Here is a 15,049-nt window from a genome sequence, read left to right as displayed (position 1 = left end):
GTGACATTGCTCCATGAAAGCCCCTCCAGTGTGGAAAAAGGGACCAACAAGGATGACCAGGTGGATCTTCAGCTCATCTTTGCTCTCAATCCCCAAGGAGCCCCAAGGAGCACATCCATGAGCAGCATTGAGCCCCCACTGTCAGCAAAAGGGGACCAGAGCTTGGTAAGTGGGTGGCTGTTGCAGCCCATGTAAATGAAGAAGCCACCTGGAGACAGTAAGGGCCCCATGGCTGCCCAACCTGGCTCCAGGGACTGCGGACCTAAGTGGACATCCCCATAAGTCTGGCAGATAGAAAGGCTGTGGGAACAGTGGGAATGCTGGTGGCTGGAGATGTGGCAGGAGGAAGCCCAGCAGGCCACTGCTTCACTCCACCCCAGGACTGATGTGATGGCCATGATCCAGAAGTGCCACAGCCACACCATGCCAGCTCCATCACATCTGCGTGTGTGTTCAGAAGTGGCCACTGAGCCAACGGGAGGCTGAGCTCAGTGACTGTGATGTGGTGACAATGCCCTGCCAGGACATGGTGATGGTGCACGAAACTAAGCAGAAGCTGGACCTCATATGGTATCTGGACAACCTGGTCTTCTGCTTTGACCAGCCCTTCAATGATTGTGCCACTGATGAGCTGGTGGACAGGCACACTGCCCAGCTGCTGGTGGAGACCGTCTTCCAGGGGAGCATGGCTACCTGCTTTGCCTGTGGCCAGACACATACCATGAGGGGAGGTTCTGAGCTCTCCAAAGGGATCTACATCCTGGTCATCAAGGATGTCTCCTGCAGGCTGCAGGACTGCAGCTGCCAGAAACTGGAGCTTTGAGTCCATGGGGCCTTCTTTGAGATTCATGGGAGCAATGTGTTTGACTTTCTGAGCTGGGAGAAGTGGCTGAGAGTGCAGGAAGGTGGTAAAGAGCAGATCCTAGTGGTGAGGCTGTGGGAGGAAGAAGTCATCAGCGTGGAAGATGTCAGAAAGCTAATTGAAGCAGGTAGCAAGTGTTGCATGAAAGGCAAGACCTCTGCCAGCACTCACTCCTCCTGGAGCCATGCCGTCTTCCAGATCATACTCAAGAAATGAGGGCATGCGTATGCCAAGTTTTAACTGCTCCACTGCAGACAGGCAAACAAGGCCGGAGGAGGCTGATATTAATAAAAGCCTCTTGGCACTCCAGAAATGTGTCAGGGCATTGGGGCATAACAGAGCCCCTGTTCAGGGCTAGCAAATTCATGCAGATCCTGAGGGATTCATTTATAGGGGAAAACTCCTGCACCTGCATAATTATCACTGTGTCTCCAGGAATGAGATCCTGCAAGCACATCCTTAATACCTCACAGTATGACAATGGTATGCTGGTGGCTGTCACATGTGTTCAGTTCTGGGCCCCTCACTATAAGAAGGATGTTGAGATTCCGGAGCGTGTTCAGAGAAGAGCCACAAGGATGGTGAGGGCTCTGGAGAACAAGCCTTATGAGGAGCGGCTGAGGGAACTGGGGTTGTTTGGCCTGGAGAAGAGAAGGCTGAGGGGAGACCTCATCACCACCTACAACTACCTAAAGGGACGTTGTAGAGAGGTGGGTGCTGGTCTCTTCTCCCAGGTGATGGGGGACAGAGCAAGGGGAAACGGCACCAAGCTGTGCCAAGGGAGGTTCAGGTTAGAGATAAGGAGGAAGTTCTTTACTGAGAGGGTTGTCAGAGGCTGGAACAGGCTGCCCAGGGAGGTGGTGGAGTCACCATCCCTGGATGTATTTAAAAAGCGGGTAGATGAGGTAATTAAGGATATGGTTTAGTGGGTAGACAGGAACGGTTGGACGTGATGATCTCAGAGGTCTTTTCCAACCGAGCGATTCTGTGCTTCTGTGATTAAGAGGTGGAGCAATTTGGCAGAAAATAAACCCCCTTGCACTCCAGCTTGTCCTCCAATATTAGAGGGGCTGGGGATGGCCGGGCTTAGATCCTAAGTGACTGCCAATTCAGCACTATTAGTCTGGCACAATCGCAGGTTTGTCAATAGTGCACTGCACCTTCAGTGTAATCGTGGTGCACAAATGCTCACCGCCACACTTACAAAGTTAGACAGCATCCGATGAAGATTCTACGACCAGCTTAAGGAAAATGCAGTTTATTGAAGCAACAGAATACAGGTTCTTATGGATTGCTGGTGATAAATACATTGTCTGCAAAGCAAACAGACTGTTAGGAGACAAACACACGCAATGGAAAAGCGACTCTACAGAGATTTCTAAGCTTTCCTGGGCATCCACTCCGTATAACCAAGTGGTCAAATCTTACCCAAAGGTGTCCCTATCAGAGGGAGGAGAGGCTCAGCCTGTCGACTGGTCCCAGGAGCCAGGAATGGTCCATGATGTGTGACTTCTCTGACGATGGTGTCTTCCCCAGCATCCCCCCTCTCTCAGACTATATTTATACTATTTTTACTTGGACAGGTGGAGCCTGAGTGACTCTAGTCATACGTACCTTTGTTATGATTGCTGTAAAATTCTCTCGCTTCGTTTTAAAGTTATAGACTTAAGGAAATTCAGTGCACAGCCTCAGTGAGGGGTGGTCGTGCCTTGGAGATGGGTAGCTTTCGGGATGGAGGTGTGTTTTGGTATTATAATGACATTATAATGAGCAAAGATCACCCAAAGGACAGCATTCTGTTATTTTTTGACAGACTGTTGGCCCAGGGTAGTAAAATTACAGCTTCACCAGTTCCTCTCCCATCTCTGTGTTGTTTACAGAAGAAGTTGGCCGCGTTGTCTCCACTCTGCTCCACCCTCTGTGCTGTTTCCAGACTTGCAGGTCGTGTTGCTCAGGGAACCACTGTGGTGCGGATTCTTCACATACCACCAGCACTCCCGCCTGCTAGCTTCTTGTATATTATGCCTTTCCTTAATGTGCGAACAATGCCATATTTTTAATATAAGCTCGATTTCCAAGCCACCTCTAGCAATTATTCCACAGTGGTGAATCTAAATTTCCTTGGACAACCCTGGAGTTCAGGTTCCTGCATCAGCTGAAAGATATGAAGGAACACTGGATTGTGCAGAACTGTCCCAGCACAGCTGAGTCAGAGCTATTTGGGGTTCAGTCAGACAAGAAAGTCTCCCCTCAGTTATCTACTGTCAGTGCTGGGGGAAAACACGGAAGAGGAGAAAAGTGGGCCATGAGAAAACGCCTATGGAGGAGCATTGGGAATCTCTGCAGCGGGTGAAAGTCTTCTTAGAAGTGGCTGGGGAAAGAGACTACAATGTAGAAAATAGACTACAATGTAGAGTTTTACGCTGCACAGATTGAATTGGTCCTGGGTGAAAAAAAGGGCATCCTGACCAAGATCCAAGAAATCAGATTATTCTGGTCAGCTCTTTGCAAGGAAGATCAGGGCAGCAACCAGAGCTGCATGGAGAGATCCTGTACAGTGTAAGCTGTGCCCGAAACCCCTGGACCCTGAAATGGCTGCAAAATGAGAACTGTTATGATGCTGCTGTATAAACTGCCCAACAACTCGAATGCTTAAAAAAATAAACAATGTCTGCAGGAATATTCTGGTGGTTTTTTCTCTTTAAAATAGTGGTTTAGTGTAGGAAAATAGTACAGCGTTGTTTCCAGGTATTCTTCACTGTAGAAAGTAAAATTGTGCTGTTGTGAGGATCTAACCTGTAGGAAAAGGTAAGAATTCACAGAAAATTTATCTCAGTTCTTCTGGGCAGGCTTCCACCTCATGCCTGTAATATATATATGTTTTTATATATATATACACACACACATATATATATATATGTGCCTTCCTGATGGGGCCTGCTCCAGTGTTGAACTGCACCAAAATGAAAGTCACATTCCCAGGGTGAGAGGTGTTTATAGTGATTTAAAAAGGCATTAGAGTGCAAAGCACTGTCATTTCTGAGCATCATACATTTGGGAAATGAGGGTTAAGTTGTCATGACACAAGCAGTGGCTTTTTTATAGCATCAGCTCACTTTTTTTCCTCTCTCAGTCTTTCTTTCTTAGCTATATTCTCATGAGACATTAAAAGAAAAAGATGCTATTTAGCACCTGCCTTCATAAAAATCAGACTAAAGATCATGGCAATTGCCTGACCGGTGGGGAGAAGTTATGCCTGCAGGGTTTGGAGAGGGAGCAGGTGAATCAGTGCCCTGTATCAGAGGCCTGATGAGAGGAGATTTGGCAGCTAAAAGGGTCAGAAAAGCTGCATCCAACAAAGCAGCATCTGATAACGCCGGTCAGTGCAATGGTGATACACAGGGAAAGACAGCCCCAGACTGGAGCATCATCGCTGATGGGAAACCCTGCCAAAACTGCTCTGGGTAGAGAGGTTAAAGTACCAGGCACATATCTATGCTAATTATTCAATTTGGAAATTAGTTACAATAGTAGAAAAAGGGTAACAAATAAGTGGAAGAAATTAAATGGTATAAGTCATACCTAATGCATTGATTATAATCTCCCTCCATTTCCTCGCGATGTCTGAGCTCTCTCTGGCTGTTGCTCCCATCCACCAGTCTATGCAAGTAAATATTTTAGACATCTGAAGTCTGATGAAACCAATGGAAGAACTTCAACAGCCTTTCAACCAAGCTAGAAATTTATTTTCAGTGATGAAATTAGGAAACACCAAACATTGTTTAAATGCTGATCAACTACTATTAATGATATGCCGTGCTTTTCAACTTCAGCACACTTTATGTGATTTTGTTTATTGGCATCCTGCTTGTTTTGATTTCTTTATTCCAGTTTCAGGAGCTCATAGTGTTCAGAGATGCAGTAAGACATAGGTGCTACTCGCCAGATTAAGATAAAAGTGTGTTGTTTCCAGCAGGGATTTACCCTGAAAGGGTTTTTCCCCTTTCTGAAAAGAAACTTCTTTGAGGTCCCTTCCTTAGCATTTCTCTTGGATTCTGGTGCTTGAGGGGCTGGATATAGGAGGGCAGCAGATTGAAAAGCCCAGGTACCCCGCGATGGGTACAGTGTGTGAAAGCCTGGTCCCTTGCCTGGGACAATCTAGCAGAGGCTCCCTTTTAGCTGTGCATAGGAAGTGTTCTCACAGGGCATGTGATAGATTCACTCTTTCGGCAGCCTGTGGTCCTTACTCCAGGTCTAAGTTCCCGCTGTTCGCATGCTGCGGCCACACATTAGCTATAAATCATGAGTGTGAAATGTTTGGGCAAAAAGGGCTGTGAATTAATTGAGTTGGGCACGGTTCTAGAAACACAGTTTTAATGAGCTGGAACAAAGTCATACCAGGGCGGGGTGAGTAGGAAAATGAATTTTATTCTCTCTTTGTTTATACTCGCACATTCAGGAGGTTGTTCGCAACTAAGCTCAGAAGGCGACTCATGAGCACACCCTACTGCTTTCTAAAGCAGATGCAAAAGGAATTAACTAAATTAGTCCTTTTTTCCATTTTTGTGGTTACATGTTGATTAACCTCTTTTCCTTCTTTGATGATCTTCATTTATATATTTTCCTTTGCTTTCTAAATGTAAATCCTGTGTATGTAGACAGTGCAGAACCTCTTCTTCCTATTACCTGGACTTCTGCCTCATCTCCATGAGTTTGTAGCCATGGAATACCCTTTTGTATTTTGGGTTTGGAAATGTAGTTTAAGCGTGTTTACATGTGTCCACTGAGCTCAACCCATACAGGGTCACAGGTTCAAACAAAATTCATTCTAATTTTTACTGGCCTAGACATGCCTTTGTAATGAAATCAGAATCAGAAGTGTGCTGGGTTTTAGGCTTGTATTGCTCTGGCGACCATGAATGTTCAATTAAATAAAGATCTCTAATTAATTATAGTGAGGTCAGTCATTCACTTAGCCTGTTAAACAACTGGAACACTTTTATGGGATGCATTTTTGTTTATAAGTGATTGTAGCTGAATGAACAAGAAAAGCAACCATTGTATAAATAGAGCCTGGCTAATTTAATCATTTAACGCCTGATAATTAACCATAAATACTGCTATTCTGTTATGTCACAATGATTTAAATCTGTTCTCTTCCTACCTGTGTCATTTCTAGGGGAGATTCCATTGCCAGTGAGACATAATACCTAGAAGCTCCACAACAGCCCCCCAATACTTCATGTGCCTATGCTTGACATCAGTGTTTCACAAGGACTGAACATATACAGAACACCTACAGAACCTTCTCTGTCAGCAAGCGATACTACTCTCCATTGCAACTGTAGGTAGATAGACAGACAGACATATATATATATTGGTCTGATTTCCAGCTGCTACCTAGTGCTGAGCTTGGAACAGCTTTGGCTGTAAAAATGTTATTCTTTTCCATGCTTCTCTAGTGTTTGCCCATTAATTTTGTCACAGCAGCGCTGCAGTGCCCCCATAGCTCGATTCAGTCTCCTCACTGGATTTCCTTCTCGCTCGTTCCAGCTCTTGCGTGTTCTCCCTGTGCAGTCCTCAAAGGTCTGGATTCCCTCAGTCTGAAGCAACTGAATGCCCACACGGTCCCTGGAACAGTCAGGACAGTTCAGCCCATAACGTCCATCAGCTGAAAAACAAAATTGATTCATCCACTAGGTTGCTTTGCCCTCTGCTCTCACATCCACCTGCCTTCCCATCTCCTCCCTCTCAAACTTCCTTTCTAGCTGTGCCTCTCCATACCAGGCAGTCAGCACTAATGTTGTTGCGTATATCGTATAATCTTTCCTTCCAAAATTTCTCATGTTTCACAAAATATATTTTTTCATTCCTCTTGTACTTTCTAGAATTATTTAATTGTTGTGCTCATACTTTTTTGGGTGTTAATTCATCTTTTAGACTTATTGGTAGCAGAAAAAAACTTGGAAAAGTACAATCTAAATGCTTCTAAGCTGAAAGACCATGCTGAAAAAATATTTACAGAAAGTTAATAATTTTGGAACCAAAAATAGGATGTTTTAAAGCATGACTTTGGCAGCACAAGTCTGCTTAAACCTTCCTGGCTCAGGCACTTGTGATCAGACCTTTCCTGAATACCTCCAATAACCAGGTGGTTCGTTAACCACTTAAAGACATAATTATTTGGCTCTGTTTCTATGGAATTCCAGGGGAATGAGACAGAGGGCTGAACTCAGAACCCAGAAAACCCAGAGCTTGTTGTGGTTTTGGGAGAGCTCGCCTGGAGCAGCAGCAGCGGGGATGGGAGGTGGAAGGGGAAAGGCAGGCACAGGATCTGTCAGCTCTGTGCGTCGTGCGATAGGGAACCAGTGAGGTTCAATCTCAGTGTCCCAAACTGCAGCATCTGGAGTTTCCAGTTCAGTTCAGAGGTGTCAGTCAAAATGGGGGCTGCAATGAATGGATCAAAATAATCTGTACCCTGCAAAGGCAATCTGGGAGAACAAGACGCCTTCTGGTACTGCCTCTGCAGCAGGCGGTATGCAATTTGCTCAATTTAGCATCAAGTAAGCATGGCTGAATTTAGCCCTGTATTTTTGGCTTTATTATTATCTGAGTATTACAGCTCAGGCTGTTATCATGAGGCTAACTCACAAGGTTTTATTCAGACTTTTCTCTGGTTTTCTGCTCAGACAAAGCCCAAGGCAACTGGGATTTTCCAGAGTAGAGAATGACTGTTGTCACTAATAATAGCTTTAGTCAGCAACATAAGTTTAGTGATGCACATCAATATTTGTACTTTCACAGATGTTAAGATTTTGCATTTTTGATGCAATTGTGTCCAGGAGCATGCCTTATCTTGGTGCTATAAAAGTACATGTAAAATACCAAAATTTTATACCTACATTTCCCAAGCTGAAAGCCTGTCGCTGAAATCCCTCTGTGCTACCAGGCAACATTACATTGCAAACCATACCATTTCCTACTTCGTACCAGAATCCCATGAATCTTTGAAATATGTACCTCAACTATGATTTACAAGGTATTTATATCATTTTCATTTTATTTTTCTACAGAAGCAGGTAATATCTCATAGGGTAAGTTGAAAGACATTACGTTTTGAAGCAATTTACCTGGTATTCTGCCTCTCTTGCTTCATGTGGAATATGTGATGGAAAAGATGTTGTTATTCGCCAGATTGTTCCTTGAAGTTTTCTCTTGTTTCTGCTTTTATATTGAGTCATTCTTCTTCTTGTGACCTCCTAATCATTACCTCTGCAGGAGACTGGGATGTGCCATGCCAGGAGATGACTTTTAGTGAAGAGGAAAAAAACACATCAGAGAAGAGGAAAGCTGAGATGTAAGGATCCTGTTTACATGCAAAACTTGCAGTAGTTAGGTAAATAAGCACAGAAATGTTTAAATTTGCAGTACAATGTTGTCCAAATAGCAAGCATAGTCTTGTCTGCAAACTGGAAAAAAAAAATCCTAGCTGTTTCATCAGGCATTGGACTGGATGAAGGGAGTTGCCCTCCTCACACCATGGGTCATTTTTGGTTTGGTTTTTATTTTTGTTTTTTGTTACTGAGTAGGTGTGATCAAATCTGCATGGAAAAGCTGTGGCATTTCTGTACATAACACTGGCGGTTTTGTTTGAAAGAACACCTGTTTGTGTGTGTAGTTCAGGTGTCTATCCAGAAATGATAATTGGTCTCCTTCCCATTCTGGATGAAAGAGTCACAGAATCACACAATCACAGAACGTTAGGGGTTGGAAGGGACCTCAAAAGCTCATCCAGTCCAATCCCCCTGCCGGAGCAGGAACACCCAGATGAGGTTGCACAGGAAGGCGTCCAGGCGGGTTTTGAATGTCTGCAGAGAAGGAGACTCCACAACCTCTCTGGGCAGCCTGTTCCAGTGCTCTGTCACCCTCACTGAGAAGAAGTTCCTTCTCAAATTTAAGTGGAACCTCCTGTGTTCCAGTTTGTGTCCGTTACCCTTTGTCCTATCATTGTTTGTCACCGAGAAGAGCCTGGCTTCATCCTCGTGACACTCACCCTTTAAATATTTATAAACATGAATGAGGTCATTACTCAAATGAGTAATTTATAAACATTAATGTTTATAAACATTAAAGAGGTTTGATAAAAAACTACCATGTGGCTTTTCTTATTCTTATAGACTTAGGTTTTGCTTGAATTAATTTATGTCTTCCAAACTCATGCTAAGAAGCAAAAAAATCAGGAAACTTCTCCTTGGGAGTGACTGGGGCTGACGACAGCACCATGCACCAGAACACTTGTCCACTTTTTCTGACTAAATCAGTCAGTCACAAAGCAGCATTTTGCTTCTTGTGTTATGGCTACAAATAGGCTCTTATGACCACCGAGCACAGACATTTTCTCTCGGTGTGCTATGTTATTGTATGTGCTATGAAATTGAGGAGCAGAACAGAAGATGATGAACAGCTGCTGTGGAATAACCTGCCTGCTTTTCTCTGTGTCTCGTCCTGAAAATGATGTTTAAACTCATTCTCATTTGTTAGACCTCGCTGCTTTTGCTCATCACCAGAGAGTTGACTCTGCGTGGGTCTTGCTTACAGCTGAGCGAAAGGGTACCATGCTGGTCTGGAGCCTCTTACATTGTTCACAGTCTAATTTTCATCATTGTATACTAATTTCAAGCAGCATTAAGGACCTCTTGAAATAGGACATTGGAGCTCAAACTCTGCTTGGATACTTATTCCTCCCTCCTGCAGACTCTCAGTATCTTTTGCTGCTGTGGGATGTTGCCTGTGATTCCTCTCCCTCATTTCTCGTCTCAACAAACTACTGCTTATACTGTGGTGCTTCCCTTTTGGTGAGTTCACCAGTGCCATCCTCTGTAATCGTTCCAAGGACAGGAGAGTAAATTACCACCCTCCCCTTTGCAAGAAAGAAGTCTAAGAGGAAATGTTTCCATCTCTGGTATTTCCTCAGTTAAGCTTCCCACATCCCTTTTTCTCCCATTCATGGTAACTTTTGGGTAGTGATGCTATTCTTGTGTGACCAATTTGCATAAAGCCCTAGGAAAATATCTTTTTTATTTTGTTTAAACTGATCTTTAATATCTTTTGGAATTTCTGTGTGTAATTTGATAGATGAAAAGACAGAAGCAGGTGTAGGATCCATGTTTTTAAAAGTATTGTGTCAGTGAGTGCCCTGGCTTTACACTTTTGCCTTAGCAGCTTTGTGCAGTGGAGGTTGAAACTACCAATAACTGTAAATATAACCCATTTTTATTGGCATAACAGTGACATCTATTGTTCAATATTATATACATCTGTGCCACTCTTAGGAACTGCCTACAGGTATTGAACTGATCTTTCTCAATTTCGTAAGGTGCAAGCATGCACAGTCAAATTATTGATTCAAAGGATTATGTAATAACACATGTAGTAATACCATTGGACAGCTATGCAAAATTAAATCTAATTCATTTTGTCACAGCCTAATTTACAGATCAATGTGGACTGATGCACCTCCTATTTCTGAGAGTGTCGGGAGATGCTGCTTTATGAAAGCTGCACACCAGCCACACTGCTGCAGGCTGCGGCGACGCTGGGGACAGGCAGAGGCTTTTGACACCCAGCAGCAGATCCTCCCAGGCAGAATTCGTAACATCTGCCCCTCCGCAGCCCTGGGACCTGACCAAGGGAACCCTGAATATTCAATTGCAGGCACAGATGCAGCAGGCAAGGGCTGTGGGCAAGCAGTGAGAAACATCATTGCTCATTTGCTTTTCACTGAGCATTTGCTGCAAGGCAGAACCACAAACCAACACTGGGTCTTACCCGGGCTGCTAAAGCTGAAGTCTTCTAAAACAGCCCAGGGGTGTGCGACCACCACAGCATCCCAGGTGCTTGCTCTGGGTATTTTCAGACCAGCTCTTGCACTGGAAACCGAGTTCCACAGCATCAGGCTGGGGGAGGTAAAAGAGTTACTTTTCTCTCAGTCTTTTCTTCTTGCCCTCTTTTGATTATCTCTTCTATCTCTCTTTCTCCTTTTAATAGAGGATACAGAATTCAAATAGGAAAGATTTTAATATAGCAGTAATGAAATACAGAGGCTATCTAGTGTGTCAGACACTATGGCTGATTAGACTTTCTGATTCGTGGGCTAGCACTCAAGGGAACAGCAACTGTCTCTTTTACTGCCTTGTCTATGAAAACAGCAGAAGGCTATGTATGCTCATTACTATTTTATGTGATTCTGAACATTAGAGGAGAAGTGGAGAGAGCAGAGCTATAGAAAGATATTTTTAATAATTTTAATGGAATATTGTGTTTAATTCTTATATAAGCAAACTCCAGATAAGCAATTACTCTCAGTAAAAATATTTTATACTGGTAAATGAAGCAACGTAGTTCCCTTCTTTTTAAGCCATGAGCTTTAATACAAGAAATGTAAAAAGTGTGGGTAAAGGGTACACATTGCCTATGGACCATGCTGTGAAGATAGCACTGAAATATGTGCTAAACATTCAGCTTACACTTAGAGTTCACTGGTGTACATAAATTCTCTCTTGAACAGCTATAGCACATTCCTAAACTGAGGATATAAAGATAGGTTTTGTTGTGTACCCCACCAGGCTTATCATTTTTTGAGAAAGAAACAGGAGTAAATAGTGTTCTGTACATAGATGGACTTTTCCAATCCTCCATTCAGCTGTAAAGGCTGCAGGATGAAATATTCATATTAAAAATCTTGGATTCAAATCTACATCTCAAGTTTTTCATGTATTGTTCTCCACAGTGATGTAAACTTGCACCTAATTTCCTACGTTCAAGCCTCCCTTTTCAGATGCTCTTCACACATAGCACCCAGCTGCAAAATAACAGCAGCTGTGTTTCTAAGGGCCCATGTTGAACTTCTGTGCTTTCCAAAGAGAGAGAAAAATAAATGTTATAGGAACAAGTAACACAGATTTCATAAATAAACATGTTCTGAAGGTCTCACTGTTCCCTCAGTCATGAGGGAAAAGGAGTGTGTCTAGTGAAAGCTCTGAGTATGCGTAGTGTGGTAGGGGATGGAGATGCAGACATGCACCGAATCTCATTGGGCTTGATTTTCTCAGATCCAAATGTTCATGAAGACAATGAATGATGTTGTCTGTCCCAAAAATTTACAGTTTTACAGGTGAAGAATTAAGAGATTTAGTGGTGGAGCAACTGGGATGCTGCAGGGCCTCAAAACAGTTGGTGCACCATGCAAGGACCCTAGAAAATGTGGGGACAGGGAGATGTAGAGGAGCTGCGTGTTCCCAGAGATGATGGTGTAGCTCCACTAGCATCAGTTTGGATCCAGCTGAGTGTGTTGGTTTCTTTTTGGGAAGAAACATCTTTTCTATTGACCCCCAAATTCTGTAGATTTATGTAGCTGCTCCCTTCTCCACAATCTTAGCTGAGGCTATGGCAGGCGTGTATGAACATTCAGTAACAGCATGAATTCAGCAACAGCACCCTGACCACTGCGCCTAGGGGAGGGCCCTTGCGCAGGAGGAAGATCCTTTGCCTTCAGGAAAACTGTTGAATTACACGCAAAATTACACCGCTTCATGTCAGAGACTTTCTGCCTCCCCAGTCTTTCAGGAATGCAGTGCCCTAAGCTTAGGGAATACAGTTTGCTAATACATTTAAACATGTCCTGCTGCATCTGCACAGAGCTCTTCGGAAAATATAGCCCATGTGAGAATTGTGCTTTTCTTTTGCTTTTTCAGCTTATCACGGATGCCAGTGGGACCAGCAGCTGGAGCGCCTCATCCCCAGGGCTGGTGAGGAGCCCACCGGTCCCAAAGGTGAGTGTGGAAGTGGGACGTTATTTTAACTGTGCCCTTACACGTGGCAGAACTAATGGAGGTGTTGGGGCTGACAGAGGCTCTGGAGGAAAGCATTGCTGACTCGTGGCACTCTGAGAGACCCAGAGCAGCCATAACAAATCCTGGCCTCTCCAACCTCGAGAGAGACGTTTCCTCTTCATTTTCTCTTTATGGGCAAATCCCTGAGGTCTTTATTCAGTCTCTGCTCTGCGCTTACTCGTGTGCCAAAGCAAGTCACCATGACGGGAATTAAGTCAAAGCTGAGAGCTGGGCCCTGTCCTGGCAGTGGCACCACTGTTTTTGGGTGGAGTTTCTTCAGATGCATCTCACTGCAGAGAATATTTTCTCCTCTGGTTCATGTGGGCACCTGAGGCAAGCATCCTGCTGAGCCCCCCACCAACCTGGAGTGGCCCCAAAAAGCTGCAGAGGGGCCAAGGAAAAGGACTCTGCCACCCCCAGACGCCAGGGGAGAGGCAACCTGGTTTGCAGCAGGCACCAAAGTAAAGCAGCAAGATTTTTGAAAAGACTCGAGGGATGTCACAATGAGATTCAGAGGGCGCCATGCTGTTAATTCCCCACACGTACCCTTCAAATCCCAGTCCTTTGTATTTATTTATTGTCTTTGAACTTGCATCCCTTTAAATTGCAAAAGCAGAGAGTGAGCAATAGTAGGTTCTGAAAAATCAGCGTTAGCAACATGCAGGCAGCCCCAATCCGAGTGGAGGGCAGTAATTTATTATCCATTAGGTGATCTGTCAATCAAGGAGGACTAACAGAGCAATAAACTTGGAAGTGATCTGTGGAGCTCTGCCCATACTACTAGCTGGCTATCAGAAAGGTCAGGGTAGTAAGATGAATGGTTTCCTCTTCTTCAGACACTTTATCTTTCTTTCTGGTGACACACGCAGTTCTCTCTCATCAAGCAAGATTGTCAGGTATCTCCTGTGGATGAAGTCAACTCCAGTCCAATCGCATATTTTACTGTTTCAGAGGAAAGAATCCAAAGTTTTGCTGTTTTACTGAAACATTTGCAAGTAAGGACAGCAGCTCCCGTTGCTCCGGTGGTGGTGGAACTGAGCTGCAGCCTTCAGTGCCAAGCCCAACCTCCTTGCTTGGCTGGTGCTCCACAGCTCTGCAAGGGCTCCCAGGGCAGTGGCCAGGTGCCAATGCAGTGAAGCTTTGGGGAGACTTTGTCGGGGAAATTATTCTCCTCTGTAGCTCCATTGCTATCAGTGTGCCAGGGTCTAGATGCAAGACCCCTTACCTAGGATTCACAGGGTGCAAGCTCATTTCTTGTCTTTCACTTGATCCATCAGCCTGTAGGCTCCTCCAGGGTGAGGCCCTGATCATCCTTCAGTAAAAGCTGAAATTCAGGATTTGTTAAGCCAGACAGAAAGCACAAGAGATTCACAGACCCCGTGGAAGGGGAAAACCTTAGGGTTTGGTCCAAAACTGCTTCAAATATGTCATCCTACACTTGTTCCAATTAAAACAGGAACATTCCTGGAGGTAGCAAGTAATATGTGTTTTGAAAAGTGTCTCTAAAGCAGGTGCAGAAGCTTTCCCAGTGTGCTTCCCTAGCACATTACTGTTTCCAACAAACTACCCTAAACTGACAATATCGCTCCTGGGTGGCCAAGGAATCGTATTTCTCCATCCAACTTTTAACTCATTTGAGAGCTCATCTCCAAACACACTGTGCAGAGGAGCCCAGAGCACTCTCCCAATGGGGAATTAATCCACGCTCTGACACCCTCTGGCTCTGTTCTTCCTTCCTCACTCCTTATTGCACTGACATTTGCTACCAGTCTCTGGCTTGTGGTTACAGGCAGAACTGTAACCAAACTTTCAAGCCCCTGAGAGGGAACTGGAAATGGTTCCAGCCTCAGATTCCAGCCCAAAATGCAGTTCTGGTATTCCCCATCCTTATTGACATTGCAGTATCGTGCACATGTTTATTTGTCATACTCTAATAAGCTGTATGTGAACAGCTAGCTTGTTTATTCTCTAAGGATAGATTAGAGCAGCCAGTCTCCTCCTGGAATAAGTGGAAGTTGAATTATTTATTTTCTTTTCTTCATAAGAAGCTTATAGCATGCTGGATGAAAGGTCAGAAATAATTAAGAAAAACGCTCTGCATTCAAACAGGAGAAATGCCCACAGAGCAGCTGCAGTGCCTACCACTGCTTCGCTGTTCGTGCGTAACAGGTCACAGCTGGTCTAAGTGCGATCTTGGGACAGGAAGGGAGTATCTTGTTCGTGCTGCAGGTTTGAAACTGGGAGGATATAGAGATTCTGTGGAAGTCTGTTATTTTTTCTGAAGTAATTAGTCATG

General features: G+C 44.3%; 1 pseudogene; it reads left to right on the top strand.

Annotated features, from left to right (window-relative positions):
- The first annotated feature begins 228 nt into the window (after nt 1-228).
- LOC104542154 lies at nt 229-12,693 on the top strand (annotated as a pseudogene).
- The last annotated feature ends 2,356 nt before the right edge of the window (nt 12,694-15,049 follow it).

This window comes from Mesitornis unicolor, unplaced genomic scaffold, assembly GCF_000695765.1.
Source record: "Mesitornis unicolor isolate BGI_N332 unplaced genomic scaffold, ASM69576v1 scaffold10526, whole genome shotgun sequence".
Taxonomy (NCBI): Eukaryota; Metazoa; Chordata; class Aves; order Mesitornithiformes; family Mesitornithidae; genus Mesitornis; species Mesitornis unicolor.
This window is presented reverse-complemented; position numbering and strand designations above follow the sequence as displayed.